This window comes from Pararge aegeria, chromosome 19 (genome assembly GCF_905163445.1).
Source record: "Pararge aegeria chromosome 19, ilParAegt1.1, whole genome shotgun sequence".
In the NCBI taxonomy this organism is placed as follows: Eukaryota; Metazoa; Arthropoda; class Insecta; order Lepidoptera; family Nymphalidae; genus Pararge; species Pararge aegeria.
This window is the reverse complement of record NC_053198.1, coordinates 17,115,001-17,132,500: the sequence shown is the minus strand read 5'-3', so window position 1 is coordinate 17,132,500 and position 17,500 is coordinate 17,115,001. Positions and strand designations below refer to the sequence as shown.

At 54.7% G+C, this 17,500-nt stretch overlaps 2 non-coding genes and 1 pseudogene across 2 annotated transcripts; all 3 read right to left on the bottom strand.

Annotated features, from left to right (window-relative positions):
- Positions 1 to 9,198: 9,198 nt before the first annotated feature.
- Positions 9,199 to 12,322, bottom strand: LOC120632428 (annotated as a pseudogene).
- Positions 12,323 to 12,989: 667 nt separating this feature from the next.
- Positions 12,990 to 13,146, bottom strand: LOC120632401. Its single transcript, XR_005659096.1, has one exon. It is a non-coding gene; the product is annotated as a 5.8S ribosomal RNA (ribosomal RNA).
- A 350-nt stretch (positions 13,147 to 13,496) lies between these two features.
- Positions 13,497 to 15,399, bottom strand: LOC120632459. Its single transcript, XR_005659130.1, has one exon. It is a non-coding gene; the product is annotated as a small subunit ribosomal RNA (ribosomal RNA).
- Between the last annotated feature and the right edge of the window lie 2,101 nt (positions 15,400 to 17,500).

Below are 17,500 nucleotides of genomic sequence, written 5' to 3'. Positions count from 1 at the left end.
GGTAGCGGCAACCGAAGTAAGTCATCGAGAAGGACGTTCCAGAGCGCTGGGCCCAGCACGGACCCCTGCGGACACCCCATAGTCGACGCCTTCCACCTCACCCGGCCTCCAACGAACAGCCCAACCCGCCTGTTGGTGAAGTACCCGCATAACATGCGGTACAGGTTCTCGGGGCAACCTCTCTGCTTAACCTTGAGCATGATCATCGGCCACCAGGCGTTATCGAAGGCACCGGCTATGTCGAGGAATACCGCCAACACATATTTTGACGAAGATTCTCTAACCGTGCTGAGCATCGTCTGCAATGCCGATGTGGTCGACCTGCCCTTGGTAAATCCGTGCTGGCAATCCGAGATTTCCCGGGTAATCTGCGGGGCGCAACTTAATAAAACTCGCTCTAAAAGTTTACCAAGAATCGGAAGGAGCGTGACTGGTCTATACGCCTTCGGGTCCGTCAGTGGCTTATCGTTGGACTTAGGCAGGACAACGAGACGGCCCTCTTTCCATACCTCGGGGAACACACCCTCATACACACATTTCGCGAACACCGTGTGGAATTCCACCGATGCCGCGATCCATACCTGCTTCAGCATTCGCGCAGTAATCCCGTCAAGACCAGGCGCGGTGTTGGGTAATCGCCTAACCATGGCTCCCAGCTCCTCAAGGCCTGGAGGCGGCGCAGAACAGGTCGACGGAATGAGCGCCGCCGCGGCCCGGACCTGCCTGTGGTAGGACGTGTCCTTAGACAGATCGTCATCTGGACAGAGGGCACCCAACAAGCCGTCCGCAGCCTCGTCGACAGTCCCCGCGTGACCCTCGAGATACTTAACGCCGTTAATGACGTTGGCAGGGGGACGAAACCTTCCACTGGCCAGCCGGTAAGCCTGACCCCAGGGGTCAGAGTTCCCGGTATCCGCCACACGCACGTTGTACTCGTTCTGCGACGACTCCATTAGCTTCCGGTATCTCCGGCGTTCCACATGAAAAACGGCCTTCGCATCCTCCTCTCGCTGACCTCCGACACCCCTCTTACTCTGCCATGCGCTACGAAGGTGAGCCACCTTCTTACGCATGACCTCTAGCTCCTGCGACCACCATTCGTAACCATCGTCCTTCCGCTTTCGAGCAATCCCCAGACATTCATGCGCCGTTCGTTCAATCCTCTTAGTAAAATCCCACGCAAGGAGAGACGCTGGTTTCCTTACATCCAAGTTCCCCATTCGTTCACCGATAGAGTCGCGGAAACGAGCCCAGTCCACACCGGTCCCCCGAAATCGAGGAGGTTCCCCCCCTTCGAACTCGGCGCACCCTGTCCTGACTTCCCGACTGCCACACGTTCTGTACGTGACAAGTCTGTGGTCACTGCTACTCGCTCCGATGTGCACCGTCCAATCTGCAACTCTTGTACTGGAAGAGAAGAGTGTGAGGTCTATATTTGATTCCCCGTTTGGGCCAGCAAAGGTGGATGGCTGACCCTCCCTGTTCAATAGGCGGAGATCCCGGGCGAAAAGAAAATCCTCCATCAGCTGGCGTCGCTTCTCCGCAGCAGCCCCACGGCCGATGTAATGCCGTGGTGCACTATGCCACAGCGGCGAGTGCGTGTTTGAGTCGCAGCCAATGATAACTTTCCTCCCACGCAGGACCTCTAGGACCCGGTCCAACTGTACCAGGTGCGGCTCAATTTCTTCGGAGTACTGAAAGTACGCCGACACCAGGTACAGGTCCTCACTCTCCTCCTCTTTGCCCCAGTTCACAGCGACCACGGCGCAATGTGTGGTAGATAAGTGATGCAGCGCCACTACCCGCAGATCCCGTCGGGCGATCACTATGGCTGCTTTGGGATCCTTCCCATAGGCCACCACCACGGGCTGTCCCTGTCCCTGCGCCGTCTCCGAATATTGTTCTTGCACAAGAACAATATCGAGACGCCGCTCACTGGCCAGGGCCGGGAGCTCCCTAGTGGCCACCATAGAGCCTCCTAGGTTGACCTGCCCTATGTGTAGCTCAGCAGCCATAGTTTGTGTTCCCTATGCTCCGCTGCTCAGCATACTGGCGGGCCGGGCACGACGCTGATCCCGTCGCGTGCTTCGTGGCATCAGGCTTGCCAAACCGCTTGCACGTGGCACAGCACTCCTCCGCCCCCGAACACTCCTCTCGACGGTGGCCTGTGGCACCGCACCTCCCGCAGAACACCTCCGCCGACCTACAGTATTTCTCCGGGTGGCCATACTGGTGGCACTTCCGGCAGCAGGTAACCGACAGGAAGTCGCAGACTTCCACTACCTGCCACCCCAAAAAGACTCGTCCCTTCTCCAGGAGCGCCTCCCGTAGCTGGGGGGAACACTCGAGCACCACCGTAGTAGTGCCTCTCCCCCTCTTCTTAAAAGCGAGCCTGCTCTGGCTACGCAGGCGCTCCACAGACCAGTCCGTGCCGCGGAAGTTCTGCTCGTGCAGTGCCGGATACAGCTCCTCTATATTACCTTCCCCGTCCACGTGCCGCAGGCTGACCAGCGGGGCGCGGCGCTTCGGCTCCGTGACCCGCAGAGTTGCCGGAGTCACCTCTCTGAGTTTGGCTGCAGCCGCGGCAGACGTGGTCTGCACCACCACGCCGGCGTTGCCCACCTTACGGAGCCTCTCTACTTGGAGCTGTATCTCCTGGGGTCTTATTGACTTCTTTAGCTCCGCCTTCGTATCCTCGGCAGATTTAAACGCCTCTGCATGCTCGGGAGCAGGGTAAAAGGCCAAAACTGGCCCCTGGGCCGCCGGAATTGGGACTGGTGCCGCCTTCTTCGATATCTTCAATGCTGAAGCATAGGAGACGGTGGACGGACCCGTGGGTCCCAACGACCCGCCACCTCCGGTCACCGCCATCTTAGCCTCGACCAGCTCCTTCTCCAGCCTTGCCGCCCGCAGATGAGCTTCTCCCAGCTCCACCTCACGCTCGCTGAGCCTCAATGCCAAGGCCGCGACAACCGCAAGGGCATCCTGAACACGCCTCTGGATTTGATTGGTAGCCTCCTTGTTCAGTTTTGATGGGGGCGCTGTGACTGCCGCCATGACCTGCCCCAAATCCCGATGGACACGCTCTAACAACTCTGTTTTGGTTCCCGACAATCCTCCTGCTCCTGCCTCCTCGTACTGATCTTCCTGGTCTTCCTCTTCTGGAGCGGCGGCAGCCGGGGCGGATGGGCGCGATGGTGCCGGCGTGGTAGGCCGACACAACCGCACCTTGTCCAATGGACGGCCTCGCTCCTCCGGCGACGTTAGAGGGCGCTTCAAACTGGTTGCCGCGGGCCTGGGTGGAGGTGGCCGCGGGGGAACCGTCGGTGTTAGCGCCATGTTTTCGCCTTCGTGATCCCGTAGTGCTCCTATAGCCGGCGGCGTCCTCACAAGCGCCGACCGCGGGGTGAAGGGGGTTGCCCCCGACCCCCCGGGCCTATCCCGCTCCTCGTCCTCCGACATTCCTCCCTCTGACGAGGAGGAATAACTTTCCAAGAAAATTTTCAATACACGAACTGTTTAGTTTTTAATACACGTACTGATTTGAACACCCTCTTACATTAGGCCCGTCGGGCGTCGGGACTACTGTATGCACCCCTGTAGAGTTGGACTGACCAATCTCGAAGAGCCGACCGAAGTTGGCCCAACTTGATCAGTCAGGTCCAAGTGATTGTCTATTGCAAATATTGACAGCTGACAGTTGACAGTTGACAGTTGACAGTTGACAGTTGACAGCTGTCAAATTTAACAAAACGTTTGAATGTCACGGATACGGAAACGGAAACGGAAACGGAAAATGTCACCTGTCACTCCTGTCACAAACGTCACTTACACAAGATGGCCGACTTCAATGTTCTAACCTAACCTAACCTAAAAACCACATGTGCGCAGCACGTGGTTTTAGCCTAAACTAAATGAGTCCTATCTCCTTAAATACTAACAATCCATACCTGATGGTCCAAATTTTAGGTGTCCGATGCACAAAACAACACAGTACCACTCCACAATATACAGGAAAATTGCGAAAAGTCGAGAAAATGATTTTTCACAAAATTTATAATACGGAGCACACTCCAAACACGTCCGTCCGCTGTAGAGGGCAACCCACCACCTCCCATGGCCCCACCAACCTCGCGGTTATATGGGCCGAAACTGCGGGAGGGTGCCCGGTACTTGCTCGTGGCGTGTTCCCGGGTCACCTGCTTGACTCCCTACAAGTTCTTTTATCTAGTCCTTGTCCCCATTTGCCATTCTCCCCATTCTGGGGCTGGACAATACAAAACGGACTTGCCGCGCTCCGCCGCGGTCCGACGCAGTCCGATTAGCGATCCCAGTCTCAGCGCTCCATACTGCTCCGCCTCTTGTGCCATTTGTGCGCGAATTCCCGCAGCCTGCCGAAGTTGCCCGCCGCACTAACGAGGTCCCGGTAGAAGACCGGTCCCACTTCCTCCCGAACGATCCCATCCAACATCACACATCTGATATCCTCGTACAACTCACACTCCCATAATACGTGGTGTAGATCCTCATCCGCTAGTCCGCAAAAACATTCGCTATTCTCACACAGACACATGTCATACAGGCGTTTCCGGAAGCATCCGTGCCCCGTCAGGATCTGCGAGGTCTCATAGTCAGGCTCGACCCAGGTTGCCCCGAGCCGGCCGGCCACGTCCGGGAAGAAGCGACGCAACTCACTCCCTTTTGCCTCAGACGACCAGCGCTCTTGCCATTCCCCGGTGATGACTGACCCGATTTCCCGCTTACGCCTGCTCAACTCCCCCTTGGGCGCGGTCCTACGCGCCGCATCAATCCTGGCAGCACGGATAACCTCAAGGTCTGCCGGCAACACTCCCGCCAAAACGGCCAAAGCAGCGGCACTATTCGATCTATACGCCTTAGTCAGAAGGATTAAGGATGGCCTTTGTGCCCTAATTAAAGCCGTCCGAACAACATAGAGCGACGCCCTCTCTGCCCAACACGCCGAAGCATACGTAACCGTCGCTACAAAGGTGCCGTAGTATAGGATGCGCAGCGCCGGATACCGAATGCCCCAGGAGGAGGTCGATACCCTCGACATCTTCCCGAAGCAGTTCGCAGCGCGCTCCCCGATCGATCGCGCATGCTCAGCGAAGGACAGACTTGCATCGATTGTGACGCCAAGTACTACAGCCTGCCGCACGGCCCTGACTGATACGCCACCCAGTTTGATCACTGGAGCACGCTGAAGCCTGCCTCTTAAGGTCACCGTCTGCGATTTGGCCGGGGCGAAGGAGAGGCGGTTCCTTTGTGCCCAGCTTTCAAAGAGAGCAATTGAGTCGGCCGCAGCACACTCAATGGCCCTACGCGAGGTTGCTTCAATCAGCACCGTGACGTCATCCGCGTACGCAACAACCTTAACCCCCCTTGGTAGCGGCAACCGAAACAAGTCGTCAAGTAGGACGTTCCACAAAGTGGGACCCAGCACCGAACCCTGAGGACATCCCATGGTGGAAGCCTTCCACTGCACCCGGTCACCAATGAACAACCCAACGCGACGATTGCAGAAGTAGGATGCTAGCATGCGGTATATGTTGGGCGGGCAGCCACTTCGCTTAGCCTTAAGGAGGATCATCGGCCACCAGGCGTTGTCGAAGGCTCCAGAGATGTCCAAAAATATTGCCTGAACGTATTTTGATGAAGATTTCCTTGCCGTGCCTAGGATCTCGCTCAATGCTGTCACGGTCGAGCGACCCCGAATAAATCCGTGCTGGCAGGTTGAGATCTCCATCGTGATCTGGGGCGCACATGCCAATAAGACGCGTTCTAAAATTTTCCCAAAGACAGGGAGGAGCGTGATTGGGCGATACGCCTTCGGATCCGTCAGAGGCTTGTCGTTCCCTTTGGGGAGAACAACAAGCCTACCGTCCTTCCAGACGTCCGGGAAGATCCCCTCACACACGCATTTTGCGACGATGAAGTGGAACTCCGCGGCCGCCACCACCCACACACGCTTAACTATTCGCGCCGTGATGCCATCGATTCCAGGGGCCGTGTTCGGCAGAGACCTGACTATGGCCTGCAGAACCTCGCGGCAGGGCGGAGTCGCGTCGCAGCCCGACGGAATTACGGAGGCCGCAAACCGGACCTCCCTGTGGTACGCGGTATCCTCCGCCGGATTATCGTCCGGACACAGGGCGCACAACAGGTTATCCACGGCCTCACCGACACTATTCGAGTGGCCACCGGCGTACATGATGCCGTTGATGACGTTAGCGGGGGGCCGAAACCTCCCACTGGCTACCCTGTACGCCTGACCAAAGGGGTCATCGTTACCCGACTCAGCCACCCGAACATTGTAGCTGTTCTGCGACTCCACCATTAGGCGCCGATACTTCCGGCGCTCTGCGTGATATGCATCCCTTGCTCTTACCTCCCTTTCACCACCAGCCCGCCTTGCACCCTGCCATGCGCAGCGGAGTCTACCGACTCTCCTACGCATGACGTCCAGCCTTGCGTTCCACCATTCATATCCTCCATTCCAACCCTGAGCACGCAAACCTAAACATTCGTGCGCAGTCCGCACTACCACATTCGTGAAGTCCTGGGCGAGAGCAGAGGCGCACCTCCGCTCATCCAGGACCCCTACTCTCATACTTACCGCCGCTTGGAAGCGACTCCAGTCCACACCGTTATCCCGAAACCGCGGCGGACCACCCTCAGCCGGCTCAGCGCACGGCACAGCTCGGGCCCCCCATGTGAGTCTAACACAGTAGGAAATGATGCGGTGGTCACTACTTGATGCGGAGGGCCACACCTGCCACTCTTCAGCTCTGACGTTTCTTGAAGTGAGTGACAGGTCGATGTTGGACTCCCCGTTAGGACCATTGAACGTCATAGGCTGCCCCGGACTGTTGAGTAATCTGAGATCCTTAGCGATGATGAATTCTTCCACTGAGCGCCTGCGATGTTCTGCCTCGTGCCCACGCCCGATATAGTGACGTGGCATGCTGTGCCACATGGGTGAGTGGGCGTTAACGTCCGCGCCAATTACTGTGCGTACTGAGCTGCCTAAGGCATCCAGTACTCGGTCCAGGTGCACAAGGTGGCCATCGATAGCCTCGGAGTATTGGAAGTACGCCGAGACAACCGTGACCTCCTCTGTGCCTCTCCTGACCGCCGCAACCATGCAGTGGCTGTTTGAAAGGTGGGACAGGGCCACCACACCGACGTCCTCGGCAACCACCAAAATCCCAGCCTTGGCGAGGCCACCATGCTGGATAAGACCGGGCGGGGGCTGCGAATGTTGTTCTTGGACAAGAACGACATCCAACCCCAGCGCACGGGCGAGTGAAGGGAGTTCGCTCGTAGCAACCTCGGCACCGCCGAGATTGAGCTGCCCGAAGGTTATATTAGTATGCCCCTTAGGGGCAGCCATAATTGATCTGTTGGACGGCCCTCTGTTCGGCGTACAGCCGCGCCGGGCAGTCACGCGACGCCGTCGCGTGTGAGTCGGCCCCACTCCGACCAAAGCGGTGGCAGGTAGCGCATTGCGCGGCCTCCGATTTGCAGGCGTCCTTCCTGTGGCCGACGCTGCCGCACTTTCCGCAGACCACATCCTTCGATTTACAGTACTTCTCCGGGTGTCCGTAAATTTGGCACCTCGAGCAGCACGTGATTTGCAGATAGTCGCAGACCTCCACCGCCTGCCATCCGATGAAGACGCGCTCCTTATTTAGCAGCGCCTCTCTTAGGTCCGAGGGGCACTCCAAGACGACCGTTGTGGTACCAAACCTGCCGTTCTTTTTGAAAATCTTTGTTTGGGCCCTTAGCTTCTCGAGCGACCAGTCCGAGCCGCGCAGGTTTTGATCGTGCAGGGCCAACAGCACTTCCTCCGACTCGGGGTTGCCGTCGATCCCCCGGAGACAGACCTTTGGTGCCACTTTCTTCGGCTCCGACACCCGAAGCGTGGCTGGAGCTGCATTGCGGAGCCGGTCAGCGGCCGACGGGGATGTGGTCTGCACCACGACGCCTGCGTTCCCTATCTTGCGCACCTTTTCGATCTGGACATCCAGTATCCTCGGGTTCACCGCCCTTTTCAATTCTGCCTTAGTGGCCTCGGCAGTGCGCAGAACCTCCACCTGGTCCGAAGCCGGGTAAAATGCGAGCACCGGGCCCTGCGCCCGAGGGATAGGGACCGAAGGTGCACGACTCGACACTTTTAGCGCCGACGCATATGATGCAGTGGCGGCCGGAGCTGGTCCGCCAGCGGAACCCTGAGGACCTCGGCATCCTAGGTCGGCACTTCTCTCCAGTTCGGAACACCTTGCGTTGCCTCTCGCCAGTTCAGCCTCCATCTCACTTAAGCGCAGGCTAAGGGCAGCTACCACCGCCAAGGTGTCTTGCACGCTTGCACTAATGGCGTTCGTTCCCTCCTTATTAATCTTGGAGGTTGGGCCCGTCACAGCATTCATGATAGATGACAAATTCTTATTTACCCGGTCCAGCAGCTCAAGCTTTGAGGCCCGGGACAACATGGGAGAGCCCTCCTGACCTCCTTGTTCGCTGCCCGTGGGAACAGTCTCAGCATCCGGCGTAGCAGGGCGGCTTATTTGATGCGGTCCTGGTCTCAAGGTGGCCCCCGTAATTGAGGGCACACGGGCAGGCGTGGCCGGGCGGCACAGGCGCACCTTGTCGGCCGGTCTTCGCTCCTCCGGCGAAGTTAGTGGGCGCTTGCCTCCTGTCATTGATACCGGTGGCTGACCTGGCGGAGATTTATTCTTCCGTGGTGGAACCGGTGGAGAGTCCACCGTAACCGAGCCTGGCGGGGTGCGCGCCAGAGACGCTCGCGGGGCGAAGGGGGAGGACGCATCCCCCCCCGGCTGGTCCTGTTCCTCCTCCGTGCTGCAGTCGCTCTCCGATGACGGAGATGGACTCACTGACTGACGATTAATTTTATCGACCAGTTCGTGTATTTATTAAAATAAAAATAGTACTAGAGCAAATTGGGCCGACCAAAGTCCGGACCCAACTTGGGTCAGAGTGTGTATACGACACTTAACTGCACACGTCAAGAATAATGTCAACTTAACGTCACTGTCAGACGACAACTGCCAAGATGGCGCACGGCGCACTGACATCCGACGTACAGGCAGCCATGCTGCACGATGCAACTAACCTCTCAAACCACGTGCTCCCATGTGCGCACCACGTGGTTTTCTAAAGTACCGAAATATCACTGTTAGAGTTTAAATTTTTAATGAACAATACTCGTGACTGGAAAAACTAAGCACTAGACATTAACTGGGTCCTTTCCCGTGGTAAAAACTAACATGTATTATAAATAACAGTCAAGTAAATAAAAACTAACCTCCACGAGTCCTATCTCACACACAATAAGGGCAGGAAATGGTCCTTGCCGACGTCCTTTCGTCACAAATTGTCCTTTGCAATGTTGATAGCAGCACTATACACTGAATCCACAATAGAACAACACTAGAAACAGAGGAAATACACTTAAAAATAATTTTTAAATGCAGAACACTCGCAAACACGTCCGATCGCCACGGCGGATGCGTAGCGAGTCCCGCTGTAGAGGGCAGCGGGAATCTCGTTAATCCATTCATGCGCGTCACTAATTAGATGACGAGGCATTTGGCTACCTTAAGAGAGTCATAGTTACTCCCGCCGTTTACCCGCGCTTGCTTGAATCTCTTCACGTTGACATTCAGAGCACTGGGCAGAAATCACATTGCGTCAACACCCGCGAGGGCCATCGCAATGCTTTGTTTTAATTAGACAGTCGGATTCCCCTTGTCCGTGCCAGTTCTGAGCTGACCGTTGAACGGCGGTCGTACAGAACCGCGCCGATCGCGCACGAGACGAAACCGACGCGGCCTTACGGCTAGGAAGATCCGCGGAAGGCCGGAACGCGGGTCCGGATTCCGCCCGCGCGCCCCGAGAGACGCACGAGCATCGACCAGGCCCGGCACCGGCCGCATCCGCTTCCCGTCCAAACCCGACACGCCCCGGTCCTCAGAGCCAATCCTTATTCCGAAGTTACGGATCCAATTTGCCGACTTCCCTTACCTACATTATTCTATCGACTAGAGGCTCTTCACCTTGGAGACCTGCTGCGGATATGGGTACGAACCGGCGCGACATCTCCACGTACATCCCTCACCTGAATTTTCAAGGTCCGCAGAGAGTATCCGGACACCGCCGCAAATGCGGTGCTCTTCGCGTTCCGAACCATATCTCCCTTCTATAGGATTCCATGGAACTCGAACGCTCAGGCAGAAAAGAAAACTCTTCCCGGACCCCTCGGCGGCGTCTTCAGGCCACTTTGGGTTACCCCGTCGAACACTCGCTTTGAAACGAGGGAACGATTATTGAAACGGTTCCGCTGCCGGGTTCCGGAATAGGAACCGGATTCCCTTTCGCTCAATGGGCGTTGCTTATCACAATAAAGTAAAAGTAACACGCCGCATCGACATAAGATCTCTCCTTGAGCTTAGGATCGACTGACTCGCGAGCAACTACTGTTCACGCGAAACCCTTCTCCACGTCAGTCCTCCAGGGCCTCGCTGGAGTATTTGCTACTACCACCAAGATCTGCACCGACGGAGGCTCCAGGCGGGCTCACGCCCAGACCCTTCTGCGCTCTCCGCCGCGCACGTCCTACTCGTTACGGCATAATGACGCGTCTTAAGCGCGTCGCACGTGCCCGTAACGGTATTGTATAGGCAAAACGCTTCAGCGCCATCCATTTTCAGGGCTGGTTGCTTCGGCAGGTGAGTCGTTGCACACTCCTTAGCGGATTCCGACTTCCATGGCCACCGTCCTGCTGTCATGAGCGACCAACGCCTTTCATGGTGTCCCATGAGCGTTTTTTAGGCGCCTTAACACTACGTTTGGTTCATCCCACAGCGCCAGTTCTGCTTACCAAAATTGGCCCACTTGGCACCGTCATCAGATCTCCGGCTTCATCGTTCGAGTAAGCCGGAGTTCTCACCCATTTAAAGTTTGAGAATAGGTTGAAGTCGTTTCGGCCCCAATGCCTCTAATCATTCGCTTTACCGGATGAGACTGTCCAGATCGACGCCAGCTATCCTGAGGGAAACTTCGGACGGAACCAGCTACTAGATGGTTCGATTAGTCTTTCGCCCCTATACCCAGTTCCGACGATCGATTTGCACGTCAGAATCGCTACGGTCCTCCATCAGGGTTTCCCCTGACTTCGACCTGACCAGGCATAGTTCACCATCTTTCGGGTCCCAGCATCTGTGCTCGGAGCGCGCCTGCATTCACGGATTGGAAACGAGACGCCTCGGGAGTGCGGGAGGCCGATCGGGACCGGCGCTCCATCCTCCCTACGTTCACTTTCGTTGCGCCTTTCAGTTTTGTGACAAAGACAACTCAATGACTCGCACACATGCTAGACTCCTTGGTCCGTGTTTCAAGACGGGTCCTGCGAGTGCCCGAAAATGACTCATCGCAGACTGAGACGCGCACGGTCCGAGACATCACGGCTGCGACGACAGTTGCGCCGCGTCGCTGTCCGCGCTCGGGCAGGACAGCGACATTGTACGGTGCGAGCTTGCGTCGGGCCGGACGCGCGCGATGCGCGTGCGCGATTCGTACTGATACCGTCCGACAGCCGGCCGGCAACCGTCGCGGTCCAGCGGAGGGCGAACCCACCGCTGGGCGAATCGGACGGCGCTTAAGCCGACGTCGAACGGGTCGCGATGCATTACTGAGAGAGAAGTGCACGACGCCGACGGACTGAGACGGACGCGACCCGTGCCGCGCCGCGGCACCCGTGAGGGGCGAGGCGCGACATCGAGGAGCGCGCACGCACGCCGCCGGATGTCGATGAATCTCTCCGTTCGTTCATTCGAGTTTCGCAGGTTTACCCCTGAACGGTTTCACGTACTCTTGAACTCTCTCTTCAAAGTTCTTTTCAACTTTCCCTCACGGTACTTGTTCGCTATCGGTCTCGCGGTAATATTTAGCCTTAGATGGAGTTTACCACCCACTTAGGGCTGCACTCTCAAGCAACCCGACTCTGAGGAGTGTCCCTCTCGCCGCCTCGCTCCGTCGCTACGGGCCTGGCACCCTCTACGGGAAAACGGCCCCGTTCAAGACGAACTTGGACAGGAGCGGCGACGACGAGATAGCGGAACCTCCCGAACACCACATCTCCCGCGATCGTTAAAACCGCGCGATTCAGTGCTGGGCTCATTCCTGTTCGCTCGCCGCTACTAAGGAAATCCTGGTTAGTTTCTTTTCCTCCGCTTACTAATATGCTTAAATTCGGCGGGTGATCCTCCCTGATCTGAGGCCAACGATAAAAGTGGAGGCAGACGCGATATCCGTCAGCTAGACGGCGCCGCTCGCTCTCGCGCCGCTTCGGCGCGAGCGCGCACGGCGCCGCCTCGCGAGTCCGGACGTCGAGTCCGCCTACGGAGTTTTCAGATTAGATTACCGATTCGATTAGACTACTACACGCTACAAACAACAAAGCGCGCTTATGGGTGCGGTTATCAAATGAATTGGTTGGTCTTCACACCGAAAACTCATTGTCGAAATAATGCGCGGAGCGTGTCGTTAACGCGACGCGTCTCTCTCGTAGGCGTCTTAGCGCACGTTTCGCATGCCCGCACCGTGCGTGCGTCGCAGGCGTACGCCACGCATAGCGCACGTATCGCGTTCGACACTAGATCGATTAACCGTTAACGGAAGGGTCGATCGATCGAAGCGATCGTGCGCGCGCGTAGCGACGCTGCTACTGCACCCACGGCTGCTGCTACGGGCTAGCGGCAACGGCGCCGAGCCGGCGAGAGCTTGGCGCGCCTCGAACGACACGCACACATTATTTCATTTTATATATTTAAACGGACCGATTGGCGCTAAGCCTCACGGAGCCGCCATGTGTCCGTGCGCGCGTCTCGCCCTAATGAAAGGTTGTTGAGTCGCGCCCACGAACAGTGTGGTATTTGTTTTTATGCAGCCGGCCCTCAGACAGGAGTGGTCCTGGATGTTTCTCCACGGACCGCAATGTGCGTTCGAAATGTCGATGTTCAAATGTGTCCTGCAGTTCACACTATGACGCGCAGTTAACTGCGTTCTTCATCGACCCGCGAGCCAAGTGATCCACCGTCCAGGGTAATAGTTTAACATTTCTGTTTCATGGTATATTTATTATACAACGTTTTTTGTCATCTATAATATCCAATGCGATCGTAACATAACGACTCTCATCTTAACGGATATAAAGATAACAATATTGGGGTGTCCGAGTAAAGACAACCGACGGACCGCGCCGTGTCGTCGATTATATTGGCTAGTGTCATTGTGGCGACAGCTGAACGCAACCGACAGTCCGGCGGACCGATCGCGACGGTCATACTTATACTAGACGGGTTTTTGTTTTTGTTTTGGTTTGGTCTTTAACATAATCGTACAAACATGGGTGCGCATGCGCGTTTACCGCGGCGACCCGTGCAGACGTTACACGTTAATGATCCTTCCGCAGGTTCCCCTACGGAAACCTTGTTACGACTTTTACTTCCTCTAAATGATCAAGTTTGGTCAACTTCCCAGCAACGCCGACGGCCGTGAAGCCACCGCGTGTCGGTCCGAAGACCTCACTAAATCATTCAATCGGTAGTAGCGACGGGCGGTGTGTACAAAGGGCAGGGACGTAATCAACGCGAGCTTATGACTCGCGCTTACTAGGAATTCCTCGTTTATGGGGGATAATTGCAAACCCCAATCCCCAGCACGAAGGAGTTTCAACGGGTTGCCCGGGCCTCTAGGCCAGGGAGAACATGCTGATTCCTTCAGTGTAGCGCGCGTGCGGCCCAGGACATCTAAGGGCATCACAGACCTGTTATTGCTCAATCTCGTGCGCCTCGAAGACGCCGGTCCCTCTAAGAAGAATTTTAATACGCCGCCAGTGAGTTGCGCGACCGAAGCCGCGCACACCTAAATGACGACGCCTATTTAGCAGGCTAGAGTCTCGTTCGTTACCGGAATTAACCAGACAAATCGCTCCACCAACTAAGAACGGCCATGCACCACCACCCACCGAATCAAGAAAGAGCTGTTAATCTGTCAATCCTTCCGGTGTCCGGGCCTGGTGAGATTTCCCGTGTTGAGTCAAATTAAGCCGCAGGCTCCACTCCTGGTGGTGCCCTTCCGTCAATTCCTTTAAGTTTCAGCTTTGCAACCATACTCCCCCCGGAGTCCAAAATCTTTGGTTTCCCGGAAGCTGCCCGCCGAGCCATTGTAGTAACGTCGGCGGATCGCTAGATGACATATTTACGGTTAGAACTAGGGCGGTATCTAATCGCCTTCGAACCTCTAACTTTCGTTCTTGATTGATGAAAACACCTTTGGCAAATGCTTTCGCTGATGTTCGTCTTGCGACGATCCAAGAATTTCACCTCTAACGTCGCAATACGAATGCCCCCAGTTATCCCTATTAATCATTACCTCGGAGTTCTGAAAACCAACAAAATAGAACCGAGATCATATTCTATTATTCCATGCACGAAATATTCAAGCGGCATTTTGAGCCCGCTTTGAGCACTCTAATTTGTTCAAAGTAAAATTGTCGGCCCATCTCGACACTCAACGAAGAGCACCGCGATAGGATTTTGATATTGAACCGGCGTTTTACCGCCGGCTCACCGACGATATGCTCCGCAGACGTGTCAGTATCACCGCGGATGCGGTGCACCGACAGCGCGGCGCACAAATGCAACTACGAGCTTTTTAACCGCAACAATTTTAGTATACGCTATTGGAGCTGGAATTACCGCGGCTGCTGGCACCAGACTTGCCCTCCAATTGTTCCTCGTTAAAATATTTAAAGTGTACTCATTCCGATTACGAGGCCTCGTAAGAGTCCCGTATCGTTATTTTTCGTCACTACCTCCCCGTGCCGGGAGTGGGTAATTTGCGCGCCTGCTGCCTTCCTTGGATGTGGTAGCCGTTTCTCAGGCTCCCTCTCCGGAATCGAACCCTGATTCCCCGTTACCCGTGACAACCATGGTAGTCGCAGAAACTACCATCGAAAGTTGATAAGGCAGACATTTGAAAGATGCGTCGCCGGTACTGGACCATGCGATCGGCAAAAGTTATCCAGATTCATCAAAATTAACGACTTCGGACGCGAGGCCCTCCGTCGATTGGTTTTGATCTAATAAAAGCGCTCGTCCCATCACTGGTCAGAGTTCTGATTGCATGTATTAGCTCTAGAATTACCACAGTTATCCAAGTAACTGAGTAAGATCTAAGGAACCAAAACTGATATATTGAGCCATTCGCGGTATCGCCTTAATACGGCTTGCACTGAGACATGCATGGCTTAATCTTTGAGACAAGCATATAACTACTGGCAGGATCAACCAGGGAGCTATCCACATACTTCACGCCACGTAACGCCCGTAGCTGTTAACTAAGGGGAAACGTAGGCGCGCAGTTAGCGAGCCCCTTCCGTAGCGAGCGAGCCGCCGCGCCGGTTCACGGCGCTGCAGCCCCATCTCACGACGGAAGGTCGAAGCACGTCGCGCGCCATTCTATTAAGAGCGGCGACGCGGTGCCCGACAAAATTTATTCTATGATGTGCTGCGAGACGGGAGAGTTTCGCCCCGCCGTCAGCATTCGACGAGCGGAACTATTAAACCCAGACGCCCACGCAGGACGAGGACACATTTCACGTTGCACCGCCTCCGTTAGGAGGCCGTGCGACATGGTCCCAAGCATTGAAGGTTCTTTGAACGAGACTTAACACACATTGACGCTCTTGCGAGCTATGATTTTATAACATATTCGAGTACGACACTTTGATCGTCGCCCGGTACTTGAGAGACTTCTTTTATAACACCATTTTTATATTATTTTTAACACCACGCGCATAAAACACAGGGGGCGAAGCCGCACAAACGAACGCAACAGTCTGCGATTGTGAGCGCGCCACGCCGGTCCCGTATTATGAGAGCTGTATTAAAAATATCACATCTGAATGTACAGTTTTTATATTAAACTGCTGCTGGATAAACTTTTAACGACCGTTTGATTTTACATTGAAATGTAATAACGAAATAACGCAGAGGGAATTTCTGACAGTTAACACATTCGACCCGAGAGAGAGCACATCATATCACAATCGATAATAATATACACTCTTTAAAATCTCACACATTAATGCCATAACAATTGCCCAGACGCGATTCCGTCGGTCGACGCCGTTCATCGGGGTACAATATTAATATGATATTAAAAAATAATACCATAAAAATAAATAAATAAATAAATAAAATAAACATAATATAATATAATAAAAAAGAGAACAACCTCTTTTTTTAGAGAAATGCGAAACGTGACAACAATACTAACGCAGAGATACGCGAGAGAGAAGTCTGAACAACGCCACTTTGCGTGGCGCCGCAATCATACTACTCCTTTTAGACTCTGGTATTTCGTCGTCGTCGTCGCCGTCGCCGTCACCTTCGCACCTCCACCCCATATAGTAGTGGCGCGGCGCGACGGGCCTAATGTGTTAGTGAACAAATTAAATTAAACATATTTAAATGGTTTTTTTTTTTTAATATCCAATTAAAGGAAAAAAGGGACCGCCAGGAACACCTCTTGCACGAGAACGGGCGTGGGCTTGGGCGTGGGCGTGGGCGTGGGCGCGATGCTTGCGGGCGATTGCCGCGTGGTTCAGAGGGGCGGTACATTTGCGCGCCCACGCCCACCCCCTCTACCAATCCAACGCCCATGCCCACGCCCACGCCCACGCCCACTCTCACTATTAAGGCTGGCAGGTGCGTGTGCGTTCGTGCATTGTATATAATACGGACGGCGGTGACAAACAGTTCGTGTATTAATTCACACCCGACCGCCAGAGTCTCATCTCTCCCGTCATGTTCGTGAATCGAAACGCGCCGCACCGCACCGCACCGCCCTGCCTTTGTTTACCTAGAGTGAATGTTATTAGTAATTTTATAATGATGACATTATTAAACTTCCCCTTAGTAATAATAGTCATAAAAAAAAGGCGCAGGCGTGGGCGTGGGCGTGGGCGTGGGCTTGGTTTAGACGGACGGTGCATTAGCGCGCACACGCAAGTGTCGTAATAATCTTAGAAGGGAGACTTCCAGTTCGTGTATCGAATCTTACCGTACCGCGCTGCTACTATGTTTTTTTTTATTTTTAATTTTAATCCTTAAAGAATTCTGTTGTGATAATATTAAAAAAAAATTCCATTTTCCACCGTAAAACAAATTAACAAAAAGGAATATAACGAAATATTTTTCAGTGTATAGTCAGTCAGTTCGTGTATTAAACACCTCGCCAGTGGTACTTACTATATACGGTTTCGACTAGGGAGACTGAACTGCCCCCTGTCCGGTTCGTGGATCGAAACGCGCGGCGTCTACATATATTTGATTTTCAAACAAGGAACAATAAAAATATTCAATATTTATCGATATAGCTAGGCTACCTACAC